At 41.9% G+C, this 22777-nt stretch overlaps 1 pseudogene; it reads right to left on the bottom strand.

Moving 5' to 3' along the window:
• LOC145389885 (mediator of RNA polymerase II transcription subunit 24-like) overlaps positions 1-22777 on the bottom strand; it is a 51006-nt pseudogene that overhangs the window by 10932 nt on the left and 17297 nt on the right.

The raw sequence follows: 22777 nt of genomic DNA, 5'->3' as shown, positions 1-22777 counted from the left end.
GCTCAATCAGGCTGGAGTGCCTTAATTACCCACTACACCACCAGGTGCCATAGTCTAGATATATGGTTACCACCCAGCATAGTAAATGGTTTCCTGGTGTACAGGAAACCATTTGGCTTGTCACTCATAGACAGAAGGAAGAGGAAAGAATGACATAAGAGGAAACAACGAAGGAAGAGAGGAAAGGGTAGCCACCCAAGAGCAGCACTACATCGAGTGAGTGGATGTTGAGTGCCCCCACCTACCACCCCAATGCTCCTATTCCTGACTGTTAGTTCTTATGCCGCTAACACATTTTAATGTACTAATAATCCTATTGCAGCCTCCAAATGCAGAATTTTCTTTCAAGTATAACAAATTACAGAACTGTATTGTTATAAAAGATGCTTTTTATGCCAAAAAGGACAAATGAGACCTGGGACATTTAATAATTTTATGCTAGTTGTTACCAATTTCACTCTGCTGATGGAAACATCCCATCTCCAAAGGGTTAAAGCTTATGAACAGATACTACTGTACTACATTATCTCAACCCATTCATCACAATGGGTTTTCCTTAGCAAACTATTATAGTCTAACAGTAACATGAATTAAGTACAAATTGTGTTATTGCATGGAGAAGGTTAATTGGGATTTTTTACTCCTTCATGGTAAGGAATCTTTCTTAAGCTGTATAACAATGACTGGTAGTAGCAAAAAATAAAAAATAAATATCATTCATTCATTCATCATCCAATCCTACATTGCCCCATGAGAAGCATATGAACCCGGGGCTAAGCAAATTGGTCCTGACATTTAAGATGATAGTGACCGGCCTCACTCATCACTAAGTGGCATTACATGAGTAATAAACCCCAACCATCCCTTGGATATAAACCTTCGCCAGCTCAATCCGATTGGAGCACCGTAATTTCCCACTAAATCACCAGGTGCCAAAAGAAAAAATAAATTGAAAAAATAAATATCATAATAATAATAATAATAATAAAAATAAAGTCTTCTTAGTTAATCATCAGACTGCTGTACAAGTTATGCTTTTGTATTATCCAGCAACAAAGATATATAAGACGACCTCTACAGAATAGAGAAGAGATCTTACTTACATCAATTCCATACAGCTGGACAATGTGACACAACAGCAGGAAGGAGATGTTAAACATAAGAGCACGGTTTGCAGCCATCTTTGAAGTTTCACCAGGCTGTGGATCCTGTGCAGAAGACAGTATTCAGTCCTCTATATTTCTACCCAGCTTACAGATACATACAGCAAGAAAAGCTGAGAGGCAGCATCATGATTAAAGGGGCTAATAAATGAAAATTACTGATACAAATGTATGTCTGTTACGACATTACAGAACTACAGTACAGTAAAACCTCGATACGTTGACCCTGTAGAAGGCAGAGTTTCCAGCTAGTCGAACTCTGGTTGAGGCATGACTTAGTGTTTATTCAAAAGGTTACATTTTACTTTCTTATATTCCAAGTGCTACATTTTAGTTTATTATATCCCAAGTGTTACATTTTAGTTCAACTGATTGTAAAGTGAAGTATAAAAGTGCAGAACTTTACGTAATTAAGTGACTACTGCATCCCTCCACCTATGCAACCTCCTATCCTGGCCTAGCCTATAACATGTGCCGAAATGTTTATTTCTATTGCTTTAGAATCCTTCCTTAGTTTAGCGTTAATAAACAAGTAACTGTACATAACTGGTGATTACTGAGGGGGAGGGGGCTAATATAGTTTTTTACAATTATTTCCAGTTAGTCAAAAAATTTGTAGGTTGAACTACCCTAGATCCACATATAGTTCAATTTATGAAGGGGTTTACTGTATTGTGAATATGTAGTGCTGCCTACTTCTTCCTCGGCCTTTATCATTCTTTTTCTGTGCCTGCCCTCCTCTCTTCCTATTTCTCCCATCTTTCCTGTCACTTCTTATTGCTTTTCTTTCCTTTACAGGTGGCTTTACATTGAGTGACAAGCCTAATGGTTTCCTGTGAGCCAAGAAACCATTTACAACGCTGGGTGGTAACCATATAACCAAACAATTACGTGCTCCCTACGTGTCATCAAGTGGGTTGGTGGAGGGTTAGTGCCCCTTCCTGTAAAACAAATAACTCAGAGTCATATGGCCACCCCTAACGGGATTATGGCATCAGGCAATAGATAGATAGATAGATAGAGAGAATTTTAGCATTCTGTGTAACACAGCATGAAGTAACATAAAACTTATCATTATTATTTAGAATCATTTTCCCACTTAAAGATGGGGTCAGATAGGAACCTGAAATGGTGAAAGAAAGTATAGTGAGTCCTTGATATACGAAAGGGACAGGGACCAAAAAAAACTTTCGTAATTCGAAATTTCATATATCGGAACGATTTTCCCCATTGAAATATACATATAAATGAGGGGATGTGTTCCAGGACCCCCTCGGGCCCCCACCTAAACTTCACTCCCCTCTGTTAAGAAGTACGCAATACCTGTATACAACTGTAGAGAAAGAGGTGGCCATATTCTTGTACATCTCCTTTTTCTTCGTTGCAGTCCCAATGGTGGAAACAGCAAGGCCTAAAGCACACCCAATCTCCGAGACTTCCTGCCCCTCCTTATGGGGTCTTATAATTTCCAATTTCCTTTCCAGAATTAGAGTACGGTGCTGCTCCCCCAATGCTGGAGATGATGCAGGGTGCTTGGGAGGCATGGCGGAACAATATGAAAAGGTGAAGGGCTGCGAAAATATCCTCTCGTACAGCAAGGCTGTGAAGAGATGAGGGACGTGGACTCAACTGAGAAGCGCGTGAAAATTTGTTTACCAGAGAGGGGTTAGTTTGTTTTCTCTCGGCAAGCGAGTGCGGCGCTATGCACTGCACCCATTTTGAATTTTCATACAGTATTCCATTAACCCCTTCATAACTGCTGGCCCTGAACAACACTTCACTGTTTCGGTGTCAATTACGTTGAGTTAGGGCATTATAAAAAACTGTGAACAATTACGCCAATGTTTAACATGCTTATGTTACATGTGTCCTAATTTTGAGTAAGTTTCTTTCTGCAAGGGAACATAATTTACCACCCTCAAAATAGAAAAGTATAGAAGACAAACTAGAGGAATATGAACTGAATTGGTAAGGTCTTTAGGCTGTATGCTTACACGGAAGATTATGGGTTTTACAATTTTAAGAGACGATATGGAACAAAAGTATTTGCTAATCAGAAAAAAATTACTTTTTCATCCCACATGTTCTCGTAGGTTAGCATTCAGTTCCACATTCTTCATTCGGTATCACTCTTCCCAATATATTTCGGACCGACTGAGCACAGTTATTTCTGCTCCTTTGAGTTAGTGTAGATTTACTGCTCATTCTATTGTTTGTTCTTATGTGTATGAGTGAAAGAGAGAGGACTGATACAAACAATAATGTATTCCATTATCGCTTTCATAGCTGCTGGCCCTGAACAACGCCTTACTGTACTGGTGTCGGTGACGTTGAGTTAGGGTGAGCTAAAAAAAACTGCGAGCAATTATGGGAGGGGAATGAGGGTCACTGGTGTGTTTACACGACCCTACTCTACCACCTCAAGCAGTCTGGCGTTTACAGTTCACTTCGTCCCAGATGTTTTCGGTCGATGTATACATGCTGATGTAACACGCATCCTAATTTTATTAATTCTTACACAAATCATAGCAAATCACAGGATGGGTTTAGGAAAAAAAAAAAAATAAAAAAAATAAAAAATAATAAAAAAATAAAAGCCAGGTGTGCCAGAGGTGTCTTTTCACATATGGAAGAAAAATAAATTGATTTTAGAACTTTGAAAAAATGGTCCCAAGGCCGACCACGGGAGCAAGCAAATATCTGAACCCACAGCGATTGAGGGGGCTAAACATATGTGTTACTTTAAGCAGTAAAAGCACCTTACCAAATCAGTTCTTCCTGATAGTCGGTTGTATTTTTCAGATTATTTCTGGGTTGGTAAATACAGTAAACGTTTCTTATTAAATCTGTTTCCCCATCATTTTTAGCTGTTCTGGTGTGACAACTCTTGTTTATTTCATTAACATAATGGCCAAACCGAGCTTATCTGTACCTAATAATTTTAACCTAACCTAACCTCCAGTTGGGAAATTGGGAAAAGATATCCACCTTTGAGCACGCTGAGTTTCTTCCACTGCGCTGGAAACAATTGTAGGGGAAAGTGACGATAATAACGGGGAGGAAATTTTTCAGCAAGAAAAAGTAATTTGCCAAACTGAAAGTTGTCAGAAAATTACAGAAACAAGCTGGAGGATTATGAATTGAATTGGTAAGGTCTTTCTGCTGCTTCAAGTGTACAATGAATGACGCAAGTATCTTCCCAAAGTCTGACGAATACAGCGTGGAAAAATCGAACCATTTGAAACACGCACTAGTAGAAACAGGGTTTTCATTGTATTTCACCTGGTGTAAATTTTCTTCAGACTGAACTGGGAAGATAGTTGTGTCTATCATTGTACATTTACCGGTAAATAAATCAATCTAACAGTGGTTGTGTTTTGTTTCCGCCAGATTAATCGTTATTTCAGACTATTCAGGCACTTCTTCACATCATATAGTCTGAATAATCGGGCTATCTCTGCATTTCCTTTCATATCGAGTATCGATTTTCGTATCATCGAGACAGATATTTCCGTACTGTGGAATTTGTCCCATATTAATCGATTTTGTACCATCGAAAATTCGTACTTCGGGTTTTTGTATTTCGAGGGCTTACTGTACAGGACTCTTCACATCCAAGGGGAGACCCCAAATTTCCTGGAATTGTAAACATAAACCTTCATTACAAAACTTACAGCAAATCCATTTTAGTTCCATTCATAGTAGTCCCCATGGGACTCTGTACACTTGTCCTGGCACTTTTCCCATTCCTGGAGACACTTCCTGTAGTTTTCTTTTGTCACCTTGTCCAGAGATTCCTGGTTTTTTTCCTGGATGTCTTGTAAGTTGTAAAATCTTCCACTTTTTCTTTATAACTTAATTTCAGGGAACAAGAAAGAATCACAGGGAAAGAGATCCGGTGAGCATGACGGGACGTGCAGAGCAACAATGACTGTTTGTGGCCAAAAACTGCAGAATTAACATTGCAGTGTGTGTGATGGAGTTTTGTTGTGATGCAATGCAAGAACCATTTCTGGGTGCATCACTCTCTCGATGTTTGTGCCTGATGCTCTCCCACAGATGCTTCAGCACTGTAATGTAAAAATTATGGTTCTGAGTCTGTCCACAGGGAACAAATTCTTTGTAATAACTACCTCAATGTCAAAAAACAAGACTAACAGTCTTGATGTTGGACGTGACCTGACATGCTTATTTTGGCCTTGGACATGTTAGCGTCTTCCACCGACTGGACTGTTGCTTTGTTACAGGGTCACACCCATAAACCCAGGTCTCATCACCTGTGATAACACTTGAAAGAAATTATGGGTCATTACTCAACTGTTCTTTCAAGATCAGACACACATTCACAGGATTTGTTTTTTGATCTTCCATTAGATGACAGGAGATGAATTCTGCCAAGACTTGGTGCATGCAAGGATATTGTGTCAAAATCCGTTGAAATGAACTCCAAGAAATGCCTGTGGCCTCCAGTAGTTCATCAATAGTGATCTTCCAGGCTTGCCTGTCAAATTTTCTCAATGCTTTCATCTGTCTGAGAGGTCAAAAGGTGGCCAGGACAAGGAGAGTCTTGGACTGACATGTTGCCTTTCTTAAAACATGCCTACCATTCATAAACTTGTTTTTTTATAGCCTACTCCTGGAAAGCTTGTTCAAGTTTGCAGATGCTACAAAGATCATGAGGAGAGTAGAAGTTGAAGAGGAATGTAAAATGCTACAGGAAGATCAGGACAGGATTTATGATTAGAGCCAGGTATGGGAAATGAAACTCAATGCAAAAAAGTGCAAAATATTGGAAATGGGTAAAAGTACTGGGAGGCCATCACTAAATTACTCGAAGAGAAAGGACCCAATCACAAAAGCAAGAGAAGAGAAGACCTGGGAATGTTGGTCCAGGATAATTTGTCTCCCAAAAAACACATTAATAAGACTGTCAGACAGACATATGAGCTCCTAACAAACAAGAGTGGCATTTCAATACATAGATGAGGAGATTATGAAAAAACTGGTAGTGGCTATGACCTACCCAAGGCTGGAATATGAGGAAGTGTTGTGGTCCCCACATATAAAGAAAGATATAAACAATATCAAGAGAATACAAAGAAGAGCAACAAAGGTGGTCCCCAGTCTGGCAGATCTATCATACCAGGAAAGACTAGAAAAGCTGGGTCTGCCTTACTTAGAAGGAAGAAGAGAGAGGGGTGACAAGACTGAAGGGTTCAGGGCCATAATGGGAGTAGACACAAATGACAGGGATGATCTGATGTATGGGATGGGGGAGGAACACGAAGACATGGAAAGAAATTGAAAAAGGCAAGTTGCTTGAAGGATATCAAAACATACAGTTTTACATACAGATGCACAGACCTGTGGAATAGCTAGGACAAAGAGATCATCCACTCCAAAAACTTAAATGAGGTTAAAGCAAAGATTAACTGGTTGAGAAATGGAGATGTGACCATACGAGCATAGCTCATTTCCTGTATATCACAACTAGATAAATCTATCTATCTATCCATTGCCAGATGCTATAATCCTATAAGGGGTGGCTATTTGACTTTGAGTTATTTGTATTATAAGAAGGGGCACTAACCATCCACCAACCCACTTGTTGACATGTAGGGGGCATGTATGGTTTGGTTATATGGTTACCACCCAGCGCTGCTAATGGTTTCTTGACTTACAGGAAACCATTTGGCTTGTCACTCAATGTAAAGCCACCTGTAAAGGAAAAAAAGTAATAAGAAGTGACAGGAAAGATGGGAGAAATAGGAAAAGAGGAGAGCAGGCACAGAAAAAGAATGACAAAGGCTAAGGAAGAAGTAGGTAGTACTATATCAAGTGAGTGGATGATGATCACCACCATCTACCACTAACTACAACTAGATAAATATATACACACACACACACACACACACACACACACACATGCACACAAGTGCACACGGATGCACGCATGCATGCACACACACACACACACACAAAATAAAATAAAATTACACAGGGTCGGATATCCAGCTTTGATCTGATTTCAGATCATGAAAAGAGCTCACTTACTTTTTCAAATTTTCAAGTTCAAAAGAATCTGTGCAAAGAATCTTTAAAATCTTACCATACTAGCTTCATTGATTTAACAAATTTCTGTGCAAATATGTGTAAGCTTCCTGATGCAGCTGCAGCAGCCAACAGAAGGTCCCGACTCTTGCCACTGATGAGCAGGTTCATCACTGGTAACACTGACTCCTGAAAAAAAAAAAAAAAGTCACATACATATATAGATAACATATTTGAAGCACCACATTAAGATAGGAACAAACCCCTCCTCTCCCCATCCCCTCAAAAAAACATAAAAATGGCAGTTATGGTTTGGTAATACATAATTTACTATATCTTGTGAACCAGACTAATGTGGAGCCTACTATAGTGCCTCTATTAACTGGATGGAGAGATGCAAATATGGCATCCATCCATGAACCAAACCTCCATTCTTCCCTATGCCTCGCTATAGTGAGGCACTGTCTGCCAACATGGAACACTGGTTCACCGGTAATACAAACTCGAACGACTGGACCCAGCAGCCCAATTCTTGCCATAAAGAATCACATGACCTCCAGGTCCGACACAAGCTATGTGAGGCTGATCTCCAAGGTCATCTGAGGTCACCGGTTGAAGGTCATTTGGGGTCACCGGTAAAGCCCTGGTCATACACAAGCAACTCAAGGTCCGACCGCCGTGCGAGTCACAGTCGTAACGCATTTTCTCATCGATCGTCCATTGATTCGCCGGCAAAGCCTGAAATCTTTCGGGTGCTCGTGAGCTGATGGGACAACTCGTCGGGCCTCACGATTTTTTAACGTTTGACTTGCCAAAAATCATGTCACAGTTGCGTTGCAGTCAGGAGTGTCGTACATTGGTCGTGAAGCAGTCTTAGCTCAATCAGAAGCATCGTGATGCAGTAGTTGCGTGTCATGATGCTGTTGGGGGGGGGGGGGAAACATTACGACTGCATGTCATGAGCAGTCTCTTGTTTTTGACAGTGAGTGGACCACAGGAGAGGTGCATGGTGATGCACTGGGTGTCGCTGGTGATCCAGGTGTGATGCCCTGCCCCACACTGGGTGTCATTGGTGGTCCAGGTGTGATGCCCTGCCCCACACTGGGTGTCATTGGTGGTCCAGGTGTGATGCCCTGCCCCACACTGGGTGTCATTGGTGGTCCAGGTGTGATGCCCTGCCCCACACTGGGTGTCATCGGTGGTCCAGGTGTGATGCCCCGCCCCATGGGTTGGTTGTGGGGAGGTTGGGGTGCATTCCCCAAACGAGTCATGCAGTTGTCTTGTGTTCGTGGGCAGTCGTGTCACAGTCGTGGCTGACAAAAATTTGTTAAATTTCAAATTTGAAAACCCGTAGCTCCGTCACCTCACGGTCGCCTCGTGATCTTGTCATGTTCTTGAGGACGTCACGCCCGGTCATCAGGCAGTCGTGAGCAGAGCAGATTCGAGGCCAGTCAGAAGGAGTGGGAGCCAACTAAGACATGACCTTGAGTCGCTAGTGTGTAACCGGGGCTTGAGAGTAAACAAGTGCACACAAATACTGTGCATTAGTCTGTGAAAGCTGAAATGGAAAGTTTCTGGACCTCTTATAACCCCCCTTCAAAACCACAAGAAGCACATGGTCTTTCTGGAGTAGAGAGAATGATTGAACCAGAACAAATAAGATTAGAGTGTTTGCCTTTTTTTTGGCCCGGCAACACCGGGTACCTTTGCTGGCAAGTTATAGCTCTTTCAATGTTTTAGCTGATGATGGGTATAAGTAGGGGGTAATTTATATGGGACTGGGTGGTAAGAAGAGGTAAAAATAAGAGTTTTGGTAAGACGTCATACTACACTGAACCATTAAATAAACAAACATATTGTCTGAGTGACACAGGCTTGAGCACCACGGTCCTTGTCCAGTGTACAGTATGTCGTCCGTGTTACTCGAAGACTGAGTGTAATTGCTTGTCAATTATTATCAACAATTCTTTCTGATAGCCAAAGCTCACACCTGCCAGCATCTGTAGTGTCCTCAGTTCATGTAGGAGCATTGCACCAATGTTGTTTGCATGCTAAGAAAAAGTCACATGTGTATCCAGTGAGTCCCAAGATTCTGCGGTCTGCTGAACTGGAGGGGCTGGCCAGAGAATGTGACTTGTGGGTAACTCTGAGACTCATACAGACTAAATACTGACAGCTTATTCTGTTGATGAAGCAGCTAGTTTGTTCTACGTTTCGTTTTCGTCGTCGTTTTCGTTTTTAAAGGCTCCAACATGCTTGCATGTGTCGGCCTTGGTCACCTAATGGCGGCTCTCCATGCTGCACGATCCATTGCAGCCTCCCTGTTCAGTCCCTTAACCCTAAGGTCACACTTAATGACCTCGTCCCATGTCTTTCTCGGTCTACCCCTCATAACCCCACCCCCAATATTAACACCTCTCACCTTCCTCACCCAACTATCATCCCCCATCCTCTCCACATGTCCAAACCACCCTAATCTACCTCTCCTCATCACAACACCAATACACTCCAGTCCCATCCTACCTCTCAACTCTTCCATTGTAAACCCAGCCCCTCCAGGCCCTGGACGCAGGGACGCACCGCACATCCACCTAATCATTGTCATTTCTGTACGTCTGAGCCGGCGAATGTCTTCCTCCTTCACTGCCCAGGTCTCACTGCCATACAGCATTACACTCCTAACACACGCTGCATACAAAGACCCCTTAGCACGTAGGGAGAGCCCCCTCAATGTCAGGAGAGGCAAGAGCTCCCTGAACTTCTTCCAACCACTTCTCACCCTAGCCACAGAGCTAGCTCCAGCCCCACCTCCAGCACACAACATGTCTCCTAAATAACAAAACTCTTCCACACACTCAAGAGATTCACCAGCAAGTTCAATTCTTTCACGTCTGACGATCTCCACCTGCTCACCCCGGCACGCCGTACACATAAAATCAGCATTATCTCGCAGTCTACCTCTGATACCACTACATCTCTTATGCACCCATTTATCACACACACCGCACAAGATGGAATTACTTCCCACGCCCTTGTGGCAAACTGCACATGGCCACTCTCCCTCGTCTTTGACAGTACCGCCACCAACCCTAGATATCATCACTTTTGTTTTATCTGCATTTACCCTTAAACCCTTTTGCCCCATACCATCTCTCCACTTCCTAAACCTTTCCTCCGCCTCCCTTTCATTCACTGCAATCAACACCAAATCATCAGCATACAACAACTCCCACGGGAGTCCGTTTCTAAAGTCACGTGAAAGGGCTTCAAGTACCATGATAAACAACATGGGACTCAAGACTGACCCCTGATGCACACCAACATTCACGGAAAACTCATCACTCAAATCTCCATTCACTCTCACCTGGGTGTGAGCACCCACATACATGGCCATAACCACCCTAACCAGCCACTCCTCCAAGCCAAGCTTTCTCATTGCCCACTTCACCACCTCTCTAGGGACTCTGTCAAAGGCCTTTTCCAAATCAACAAAAACAAAATAAAGATCCCTTCTCCTACCAATATATTTTTCCTGAAGCTGTCGAACAATGAATATGGCATCAGTGGTCCCCCTACCTGGCATAAACCCAAACTGCATCTCATCAATATTCACTCTTTCTCTAATCATACCTTCTAAAACTCTCTCCATTACCTTCATTATCTGATCTAAAAGCTTTATACCTCTATAATTCCCTCTTTCCAGGGCATCACCCTTCCCTTTATACACATTTACAATTACACTCTTCAGCCAATCATCTGGGACAACACACTCATAAATAATCCTATTTATCAGGTCAGTGACTAAACTCACCCCTATATCGCCTGAGGCCTTCAACATTTCGGCAGTCAACCCAGACACACCTGCTGCCTTCCCCACCCTCATCCTGCCTATTGCCTCACTCACAGTAGCAGTATCAATCAAAGGCCAAGGGCCAGACACTGGATCTGCTGGCTCCAAACCTTCCCTGTCCCAGTCAAACTCCTCATTCAACAACCGGTTATAATGCTCTCTCCATGCATCTTTAATATCCTCACTGTTCACCACTACCCTTCCTTCATCATTCTTCACACACTGCTCACCTATGATATCCCGATTATCCCTCTTCACCTGACCTGCCACCCTAAATATATTTTTCCTTTCCCCATGATTTAGGTTATCAAGTAATTGTCTCTGTGACTCAGACTTTGCCCTGTATACCTCTCTCCTAGCCCTACGCTTGGCAGCCAAATATTCCTCTTTGCTACCACCCTTCTTCCAAACCCGGAAAAGCCTTTTCTCCTGAATTGCAGCTTCTACACCCTCATCCCACCACCAAGTTACTTTATGTCTTGGTGGTCCTCTTGTCCAGCCGCATGTTACATCAGTAACTCTCAAGAAATTGTTCTTGAGGGCTCTGTACTGTTCATTAACGCCTCTGTCTACAGCTCCCTGTTCAGCCACCACTCTCCTCAACTCGCTATAGAAGGCATCCCTTACTACTTGGTTTTTCAGCTTCCATATTTTCCTCCTAGGTACATAAGTCCTCTTTTTCATCATTTGTTCTTTAAGCACAAATTTTTCTCGTACATGCCAGTGAGGGAGTGATAAAATTTTTAAGTGAGTACAGTATATCTGAGTGATTTGGATAGGAGGAAGAAACATATCCTTCAGCTGAATCAAAAGAATAGCATTCAGGTGAATATGCTGGAAGACAATTACTGTATATTATACACAAATGAAGAGAGGATTCAAGATGAGGAAGAAGTGTTGCATTTAGTTTTTTGACACAAAAAAGAAAGTGGTATATACCTACTGTATACAAGTACTGTACATGGTTCAAGTTACCTTTAATGAGCAGAAGTTATGAACCTACCTGATAGCAACAATTGCTTGGTCATCCCTTTCTGGGATGAGGTTTTTATTGACATGGATCGCTCATTGAGAAGGTATTCTAAGCAATTGCAATTGATACGAGAATCCACCTGATCCATCAAAAGGGTCATCTGAGAGAGCCGCTGTACTGCTCTTGCAAGGTCTTCACACTCGCCTCCACTACCAGAGTCACCTACGGTACACCAGCAAGAATACATGCATTACTGTACTATAAGTGTGAATATCATCTTTGTAAACAGGTGAGAAGAAAAGAGACAGGACACTAATCATAATGATGTTAATAACTTATTAATGCTTGTTCCACACTAACTACTGCTGAGCACAACATACAAATCAGCATAGCACATAATTCACATGTGCATTTCTTTGTTTTGCTCTGTCTGTTTCATCCAGTTATATTTGGCAATGGGATGAAGTGCTGCAGTAACCATGGAAATTACCATCCGGAACAATTAAATGGCAGATCTTCCATTTCCAAACCCTACAAGTTTCTGCTCTTCACATCATACAAAGGTATAATGCAAAGAGCAGAAGCTCTTCACAGAGTAAACTGAGTCTCACTCTCTACTGTAATTAACCTTTGATCAAAATTTACTGCTTCAGCATTTGCAAAACTGCAATAAATTTAAACACCATGTTCAGCACTGGCTCAATAGTATACAGAAATATCACCCAGTTCAACAGTACTGTATATTATATATGTAACTGAGAAGTGAATGAATCTGTTATCACTATAACACTTGTAAATCATCTTGAACTACAAGCTATGACTGGTAACTCCAATCTACAACTTATAAGGCCATACTGTATATAATATGTTTAACAGGTGAAAAAACAAACCTAAGAACATCAAACAGAAGTAAGAGGTTGAATAATGACTGTATAGAAGGACAAAAAAATAAAAATAAAAAAAATGAGGGGAAGAGGTACCAGCATTAGAGAGAGAGAGAGAGAGAGAGAGAGAGACACACACACACACACACACACACACACACACACACACACACACACAAATGTAATGAGCTTATTGAAAGAAGTATCAGAGGAAATCTGTAGTAAAGACATAGAGGAACACAAAAGGTTAGGGAAATACAAGAAAAGCAAGTCAAGACCCCTAAAGGTAACCTTCCAGAGTGTAAACACCGTGGAGGAGATACTAAAAAATGCAAAGAATCTTATGGAAAAAGAGGAGTTCAAAAATGTATGGATAAAAAGATGCCTAACACAAGAGGAACTGGAATTACTGAAAGAGAAGAGGGAGGAAGCAAAAACAAAAAATGAGGGAAAATCAGAAGAGGAGAAGAATACAGTTTTTTTTACAAAGTAATAGGATTGCAGGTACAAAAGTGGTACATAAACAGGAGGGAATAAAAAGGAGGAAGGTAGTAGAACCATGTCATGACAAGTATATAAACAAGATGATTAAGTTGATGTACTCAAATGTGGATGGAATTGTAACTAAATTATTAGAGATGTTGATTATGTCAGAGAAAATGAACCACATATAATATGCCTAACTGAAACAAAATTAACACCAAGGATATCAAATGACCTACTAAACTTAGAGGAATATAATATATGGAAAAGAGATAGGAACTTAAAAAAAGGAGGAGGAATTATAATATTAACTAAGAAAAACAAAAAGTCAAAGAAACAGAACTAGATATACCCTCACATGTAGAACTGATTGCAGTAGAGATCAATACATCTGAAAGGAAAGTAATTGTAGCCATTTTGTACATGCCACCCAGATCAAACACATGGGAAAGAGACGAATAAGAGGACCTGGCAGAGAGTACAAGTCAGAGTTTAAGAGCATTACTCCATAAAATGGAAGAGAAATCGGAAAGAATTATACTAACTGGAGATTTTAATACAAATATAAATTGGAATACTCTAGATATAATAAGCCAAGAACGCTGTTGGGACCAAAATCTCCTGGATCTCGTGCAAGAGTGGAGTACCCCAGGGCTCTATATTAACCAGAATAATGTTTCTGATATATGTAAATGATTTGCCAGAGGGTCTGAATAGTTACACGTGTATGTTTGCAGATGATGCTAAAACCACAAAACATTTTAAAGGTACTGATAGTTGTAAAAAACTGCAAGGGGACTTGGACAAACTCCACAGATGGAGCCAGACTTGGAAAATGGATTTTCATGCCAAGAAGTGTCATGTGTCAGAAATAGGAATGAGTGAAAAAAGACCGCACTGGACATATAAAATGGGCAATGAGATAATATTAAAAGAAAAGATGAGAAAGACTTGCGAATCATTATTCAGGATGACTTGAAAAGCATACAAACAGAATCACTGGAGAGCTCAAGGATTACTTACCAACATGAGAATCGCTTTTAATTATATGGACGAGGAAATGCTGAGGGAGTTAATGGTGACCATGATAAGACCAAGACTAGAGTATGCAGCTGTGGTATGGTCACCTCATTTGACGGATAAAATTCACAGTTTAGTTGTGTGTTCTCTGGAAGAGGGGAAAGTGCCACAAGAATGGAAGAGAGCAAATGTGGTACCAATTTATAAGGGAGGAAACAGGAAAGAACCCCTGAATTATAGACTAGTGTCCCTAACCAGCATGGTCGCGGAATTGTGTGAGAGAATCCTGAAAGACAGATGGATAAAATATCTAGAAGAGATTAATATTTTGGCTGAATGTCAGTTTGGATTTAGAAGTGGAAGGTTATGAGTTTCCAACTTGTTGAGCTTTTACTCAAGAGCAATTGACGTGGTACAGGAGAGAGACATACCACTTCTACATGAATGTGCAAAGGAGTTAAGTAAACCATTATCTTTAATTTTCAAGGATACCATGGGACAAGGTAAACTACCTGATATTTGGAAGAAAGCAAACATTGTCCCCTTATTCAAGAAAGGGAACAGACAAAATCCACTCAACTACCAACCAGTATCACTAACCAGTGTTGTAAGCAAGGTATTAGAAAAGCTGATAAGAAAAGTTTGGGTAAATCATCTAGTCACTTTCATCTTAAATGTCGGGACCAACTGCCTAGCCCCGGGCTCTTACTCTCCTCCTGGGGCAATGTAGGATTGGATGATGGATGGATGGATGAAATCATCTAGAACAACACAGTATTATAACAGAAAGACAGTTTGGTTTCAGAAAGGGAAAATCATGTGTTACTAATCTGTTGAGCTACTATGACAGAGTAACAGAAACATTACAGAAAAGAGAAGGATGTGTGGACAGTATCTATTTACATTTCAAGAAAGCATTTGACAGTACCACATCAAAGACTTTTATAGAAACTGTACCATCAAGGAGGAATCCAAGGCAAACAGTATTGTTGGATAAAGGATTTTCTCAAAAAAAGAGAAATGAGAACAGTACTAAGGGGAAATTACTCATCATGGTGGGAAGTGACTGGTGGAGTTCCACAGGGCTCAGTGCTGGCACCAATTATGTTTTTAGTGTATATAAATGATACAGATAGCAACACTGGAAATGAAAGCTATCTAAATATGTTTGATAATGATGCAAAAATACAAAGAAGATTTACTAACACAGACTCTTGTAAAGAGCTACAAGAAGAATTATATAAACTTCAAGAATGGAGCAATACATGGCAAATGGAATGCAATGTGGACAAGTGTCATGTAATCAAGTTTGGTAAAAGCGGAAAAAGACCTGATTGGGATTATACGGTACGAAGTAAAACCCTACACACACCAGAAAGAGAGAAGGACCTAGGTGTGATTATCAATAACAGACTATCTCCGGCTGACCACATCAGTGAGAAGGTACGGAACATGTATACACTGCTTGCAAATATGAGAATAGCATTCACATACATAAATGAAGACATGCTGAGAAAGATACTAACATCACTCATCAGACCAATGCTTGAGTATGCGTCAGTAGTCTGGAATTCTCATCTCAAAAAACAGAAATAAGATTGAAAAAGTTCAACGGGCTGCTACAAGATGGGTACCAAGCTTTAGGGATCTAAGTTATGAAGAAAGACTAGAAAAACTGAATCTACCAACACTACATGAGAGAAGGAAAAGAGGAGACATGATTATGCAATAAAAATGCATATTAGGGAAGGAGAAAATAGACATAAATTATTACATAACCTATAGGGATGTATCAGCAAGAGGACACTGCAAAAAACTGCATAAAAAGAGAGGCGATAAAGACGTAAGAAAATTTAGTTTCCTAAATAGGGCAACTGATCAGTGGAATGCACTACCAAATGAAATAGTGTGTGCCAAGACAATTCATAAATTTAAGGGTATGTACGATAAAAATGGCTTAAGACATGGGACAGTATGAGCTTGACTCATTACTGTAAAGATACAATTAGGTAAGAACAATTATGTAAGAACACAAACACACACACACACGAACCAAAGCAGAGCTGATGGTAAGAGAGGGCTAACCTGGTCCGTTTAACGTAAGGTGGATAGTATTGAGGATGGAGGGGACCTTGATGAAGGTGAAGCCCACCCACTTCAGCTCCTGGTAGGGCTGATACTCTGGGCAACTCAGACCCAGAAAACTACTCCGCAATAATTCCAGGAACAATTCTTCAGTGCTCAGACCCTGAAAGTGACAAAAAAGGTATTATTACAATACTATCAGACTGGTGCTTGCAGAATACTGTCAGGTACAGCACAATAACAAATAATCATCATCAGTGAAATTCAATTTTTCCTCCACTTACTATGAAGTGGGAAAGATTCTGAAACAGGAGAGAAAAGTACAAAACCTGGAAAATCTATCAACATAGTCTATCAGTTTATCTATCCATATATCTATTGCCAGACACCTTAATCCCATAAAAGGTGGACACAGATTAATCACATCCATGTCACTGTTCTCTGCCATCATGCTGCCTTCACTCCAACTTACACCCCCTCTCATATAGGCCTACAGTACCTCTCCACTCCATCTCATCCTCAGTCTCCCCCTCCTTTCCCCCCTCCACCTCACTCACACTCTCAGAGTTAACCTCTCATTCTTCAACCTCTCCATGTTTTTTTTTTTTTTTTTTTTTTTTTTTTTTTTTTAATAACAGAACGGAGGAAGGAAAAACAAATGGGAAAAAAAAATAATCCATACACCAGATTACTGGTGTCCTCTGTTCATAAAATATCTGTAACAGTTAGACTTGAACAGTTGTAGGTTGAAATTTGGAGGAAAACAACTCTGGGGAAGCGAGTTCCAGAGAGATGCAGTTCGGGGAATGAAAGAATTCTGATAGGCAGAAGTTCTGCAATATGGTTGAGTGACATTCCAGTCATGAACGCTACCAGATGCCCGTGTAGCACGAGGGAAGGCATGGAGAGGTGGCACCATGGACGCAACTTCGTCTGAGCATTTGCCAAAAAAATATCTGTAAAATAATGCAAGGGAGGCAACATTCCTTCTTACTTGCAGGGGAGGTAGTTTATATGTAATGACAGGGTTGTTAATGATTCTAGCAGCTTTATTCTGAATTTTGTCTAGTTGTCTTAACCCTTTAACCGCGGGTATTGTTTTGGTCTGACTGTCCTCTCCCGCGGGGGTTTCAGCCAAATGTAAACAAACCTTTAAACCTTAATAACTCTGCACAGAATAAAGCTAGAGAAAAAAATAAGGTACCATTAGAAAGTACTAACCTTCAGCTTTCCATTGATGTAGGTTTCATGACTTTGTTGACTTTCACAGGACGGGCAGTGCCGTTAGAAGTGAGGGGTGTAAAATCACTATTTTTCGCTCACACATCATTACCTTCGCTCATACACCATTACCAAATGCCAACCTCATTCTGATAATAATACTATAAACATATATGAACACTGCACATACGATAAACACCCACTCTGTGTTCACTGAGGCAGGTAAAAGGCACTGTAATTACCTGCACTTCACTGCCACATCAGCGGTGTTGTAATCACTATTTTTCGCTCACACACCATTACCAAATGCCAACCTCATTCTGATAATAATACTATAAACATATATGAACACTGCACATACGATAAACACCCACTCTGTGTTCACTGAGGCAGGTAAAAGGCACTGTAATTGCCTGCACTTCACTGCCACATCAGCGGTGTTGTAATCACTATTTTTCGCTCACACACCATTACCAAATGCCAATCACATTCTGATAATAATACTATAAACATATATGAACACTGCACATACGATAAACACCCACTCTGTGTTCACTGAGACAGGTAAAAGGCACTGTAATTGCCTGCACTTCACTGCCACATCAACATGTGTTGTCACTCACACAGCTGGACAGATACTGATGCGCGCTTGGTCAGGGGTGGGGTGGGGGGCCTAGGGGGTGGGAGGTGGGGCCCCAGGGGGGGGAAGAGGGAGGTGGGGGTCGGCTGGAGTGAAAGAACTTAATAGCTACTCTCCCTTGAAACAATTGGCGCACGGAAAAAACGCGGGGTATTCAAAATATTCACAAACATTCGAGAATGACACCCGCGGTTTGGTCCAGTTTTTGCAACGTCATTCTGGAATGACACCCGCGGTTAAAGGGTTAATGCAACCTCTCCACAACCATCCCACAAGGGTGACCATCCTCTCAACAGTGCTCAGTGAAACTGGACACACATCAATGTGCTTCACACTGAAGTCAACTACCTTAACCCCTTCTTTCCCGACCCCTCCCCCCAGTGTAAACATTACGTTTACCCCCCATACCGACCTGATAGCTCCCCCTCCCGTAGTGTGAGGGGTAGTGTATATTTTTTGCCACGTCGAAACCATTCACTCTTTTTTTATTTGTTTGTATACTGATGATCACATAAACCCAGCATGATGTTGGTAATAAAAAAATATTATAAAATAAATCATTACGGTATATAAGTTTACATATCTTATGCTGAAGTACTGTTACCCAGGTAAGTACTGTACAAACTGGCTTGAAAAAAATGTCCTGCACAGATTGATGGCTTATTTATTTACCTTGTAAGCTGAGCATGAAGTGTGTGGACACACGTGATGGTGATGGCAACCTTGACCCACTTGTTGCCGAGAATGCAGCGTCACTAAGCTCACTACTAATTTCCTCCTCCTCCTCACTCACATCAACCTCGCTATCATTTTCAGGATCACAGTCATCTACTGACACATCAGACACTGCTGCATCATCATCTGATACATCTAAATAAGTATCCTCATGAGGAATAAACTCGTCACTATCGGAATCTGCCAGAGACGCCATGAGAGAAAAATATCCTATACACCCTCTCTCGTGGTCAAGTGCGTGGTAGCTGACTCTCTCAGGCAGGCCAAGGGGTGTAAACTTTGCCGTATGTCAGCAGAAAATATAGTACGATATCTGTAGTAGAAATTATAAATAAAATAATGATTGGTCTAAAAGAGGTTACATCACAGATGAGTAAGCAAGCCATTGGTGCCACCGTAACTCAGTCATGACGTATCTTATGATGTCAGAATTCATCAGAACTTCGTCACAGTCTTTGTTGTCAAAACACAGAGCTGTTGCTAACCCGAGGTCCTCAGAAACAGCCTTACCGGGCTCCCCTGAGGCCCATAAGCTGCCATTCATTAGAGGGTGTACCAGCGTACAACGGTAGCAGTTCCGGTGTCTCACAGGTGTTTACTGGCGATGTACAGGGGTACATCAAAACACATTTTTGGTAAAAAAGGGGTTAAAATGGTGATGGGGCTCGAAGCATGGTCATCGACAACCTTTCTTTTGGTGACCTAGTTGTGGCAACTGGATTAATCTTCATCAATCTTGTGAACCAAGTGCTCCCCCTTCATCACCAGGTAAGGGAGCCAGCTAATGTTGATGATGTTCCCTGCCCTAGTCGTCTTAGGACACGGATGTAGCCCCCCCCCCCCACGTCTGCTGTAAGTGGCCTCCTATACTGGGCAGCTAAAGAGACAAGTTGCCTAGTGTTTTAGCAATGCTTCACACTGCACCCTGTGGCAAGCAACATACTGTACATCTTTGGTTGCCTGGCCCAGCAATACAGGTGGCCTGGTGAAACCCAACCAAGTCAACCAGCTGGTCATTTTTTACTACAGTGCTCGTCAGAAGTATCGAGCGCCCTGCGTCCCTCCTATGAAACAAACCTTTCAACAATCAAAAAACATATAAATAATGCATTTTATTTACCTTTAGTGCTTCGTAGGGTATCCTTTACTCCAGGTAAACATCCTGATTCACTCTTATGTTCTTCGGAAGCACAACAAGCTTCCCCAAACCTTGACCAGAAAAACAAGCCCATACCATGAGTGAATCAGGATGTTTAACTGTGCTTTCTACATACCGTGGGTCAAGTGGGTCACTACCTTTGCGTCGGTACACACGTGCTCCTCTGTTACAGGTGACACTAAACGTTGCCTCATCAGACCACAACACTGACAACCATTGCTCCTCATCCCAGTTAAGATATTTATTAGCAAAGGCAAGCCTACGAAGTCACTGGTTTTTTGTGAGAAGAGGATTCTTCACAGGCCTGTGACTTGTGTAACCAAGTTCATGGACCCTACGAGACACTGTTCTCACAGACACCTCACCAAACACTTCCGGGTTGCTCTCCTTTATTTTTCTTGCACTCACACGAGGATTAAACTCCACTGCATGTTTTAAAACATTAACAGACCTTGGGGAAGTTTTCCTAGGCCTACCAGGCCTCGGTTTCTTTGTGGGAACTTCACCACTGTTTTCCACTCGAAACCACGTGCACCACCGACGCACTGTCGATCTAGCCACACCAACCAATTCACTAATTTCCTTTGTCTGGTGGCCTGCCTCCTTTAGAGCAATGATCTGGGATATGATTTCACTCGATAGTTCATGGGTAGGTGCCATAACAAAATGGTGAAAGCCAAAACACTGCGGGACACTCGGTAAAAAATGGCGCCAAAAGAGAGGGAGACGCAACAGAGTTCCTCTCTCTCAGGCAGCCCGTGGGCAACTGAGGCGGGAACCAACCAGCGCGTCGGAAGGCCTCAGGGTACCGTGACGTCATGCTAGCGCCGAAAACTTGTGGCTCAATTTTTACCCCCAGAAATGGGTGATTTTTTTTTGGCCATAAGTATTGCGCGCCCGGCGGTAGGTATATACAGTATGTGTATATATATATACAGTATATGTAGAGAGTGAGAGCAGTGCGCGTATAAGTGGTTGGGGAATGGCTGGGAGAAGAAGAGATGAGAGGAGGGAGGAAGAGATCAGTAGGGCGGAAGTACTGGAAGCGATGAAGATTAAGTTGGGAAAGGCCCCAGGAATTGATGGAGTGTGTGGTGAAATGCTGCGGTACGGGGGTGAGATTGTTGTGGAGTGGATATGGAAGTTGTGTAGATTGGCTTGGGAAGAGGGAAGGGTTCCAGAGGACTGGAAATCAGGTATAATTGTTTCTTTATACAAAGGAAAAGGGGAGAGAGAAGTATGTGGTAACCACAGGGGTATTTGCCTTCTTAGTGTGACTGATAAAATATATGGTAGAATACTCATTGATAGGGTTAGGCATATGACAGAGGAGCTAGTTGGAGAAGAACAAGGGGGATTTACGAAGGGAAAAGGGCGTGTAGATCAGATATTTGTCCTAAGACGTTTAGTGGAGAAGTTTCGTGAGAAGGGAAGGAAGTGTATGCTGCTTTCATGGACTTGGAGAAAGCTTATGACAGAATAGATAGGCAAGGTATGTGGAAGGTATTAAGAATATATGGAGTGGAGGGGAAATTGCTGAGTGCTGTGAAGAGTATGTACGAGGGAGCTAGGGCTACAGTGTGAGTGGATGGTGAGCTGAGTGAGTTCTTTGATCTTAATGTGGGACTGAAACAGGGTTGTGTGATGTCTCCATGGCTGTTTAATATATACATGGATGGGGTTGTAAAGGAGGTGCAAGGTAGGGCAGTGGATGTGGGGGTGGCTCTAATGAATGAGGGTGAGATTTGGAAGCTTCCGGTGTTGCTGTTTGCTGATGATACAGTATTGTTGAGTGAAGATGAATGGGAGTTGCAAGGTTTGGTGAATGAATTTGGGACAGTGTGTTGGAGGAGGAATCTGAAAGTTAATGTAAACAAAAGTAAAGTTATGGTGTTTGAGAGGAATGAAGTCACAGAGTGTGCAGTGAGGTTGGATTGTGAGGATATGGAGAATGTGAGTGCATTCAAGTACTTGGGTAGTGTGATGAGTAAGGATGGAACTTTGGGGGATGAAGTGCGTGAAAGGGTACGGTAGGGAAGGAAAGTTGTTGGTACACTGAAAGCAGTGATGAGAAATAGGGAGGTGAGTACGGAAGTTAAGAAGTCACTGCATGATAGTATTGTGATCCCTACCCTGACGTATAGAAGTGAGGCGTGGACCTTGCAAGAGGGGAACAAGTCAAGAGTGAGAGCAGTGGAAATGAGTTACTTGAGAGGAGCATGTGGAGTGACGTGGAGGGACAGGTTGACGAATGAAGAAGTGAAGGAACGTTGTGGGGTGGATGTGGATGTGGTTGAGAAGATTAGGAGAAATACACTGAGGTGGTTTGGACATGTGAAGAGAATGGAGAATGAAAGACTGACTAAGAGGGTGTATGTAGGTGAGGTGGAGGGAGGGAGAGGGAGGGGCAGACCGAGGATGAGGTGGAGGGATGGAGTTGAGAGGTATATGAGGGAAGGGGGTGAGTTGGGGGGAGGGTAGTCAAATGGTGGGTGACAGAGTGACTTGGAGGC

Source organism: Coenobita brevimanus, unplaced genomic scaffold, assembly GCF_032717465.1.
Source record: "Coenobita brevimanus isolate Jiangsu-jjx unplaced genomic scaffold, ASM3271746v2 jjx.HiC_scaffold_2584, whole genome shotgun sequence".
Classification (NCBI taxonomy): domain Eukaryota; kingdom Metazoa; phylum Arthropoda; class Malacostraca; order Decapoda; family Coenobitidae; genus Coenobita; species Coenobita brevimanus.
This window is presented reverse-complemented; position numbering and strand designations above follow the sequence as displayed.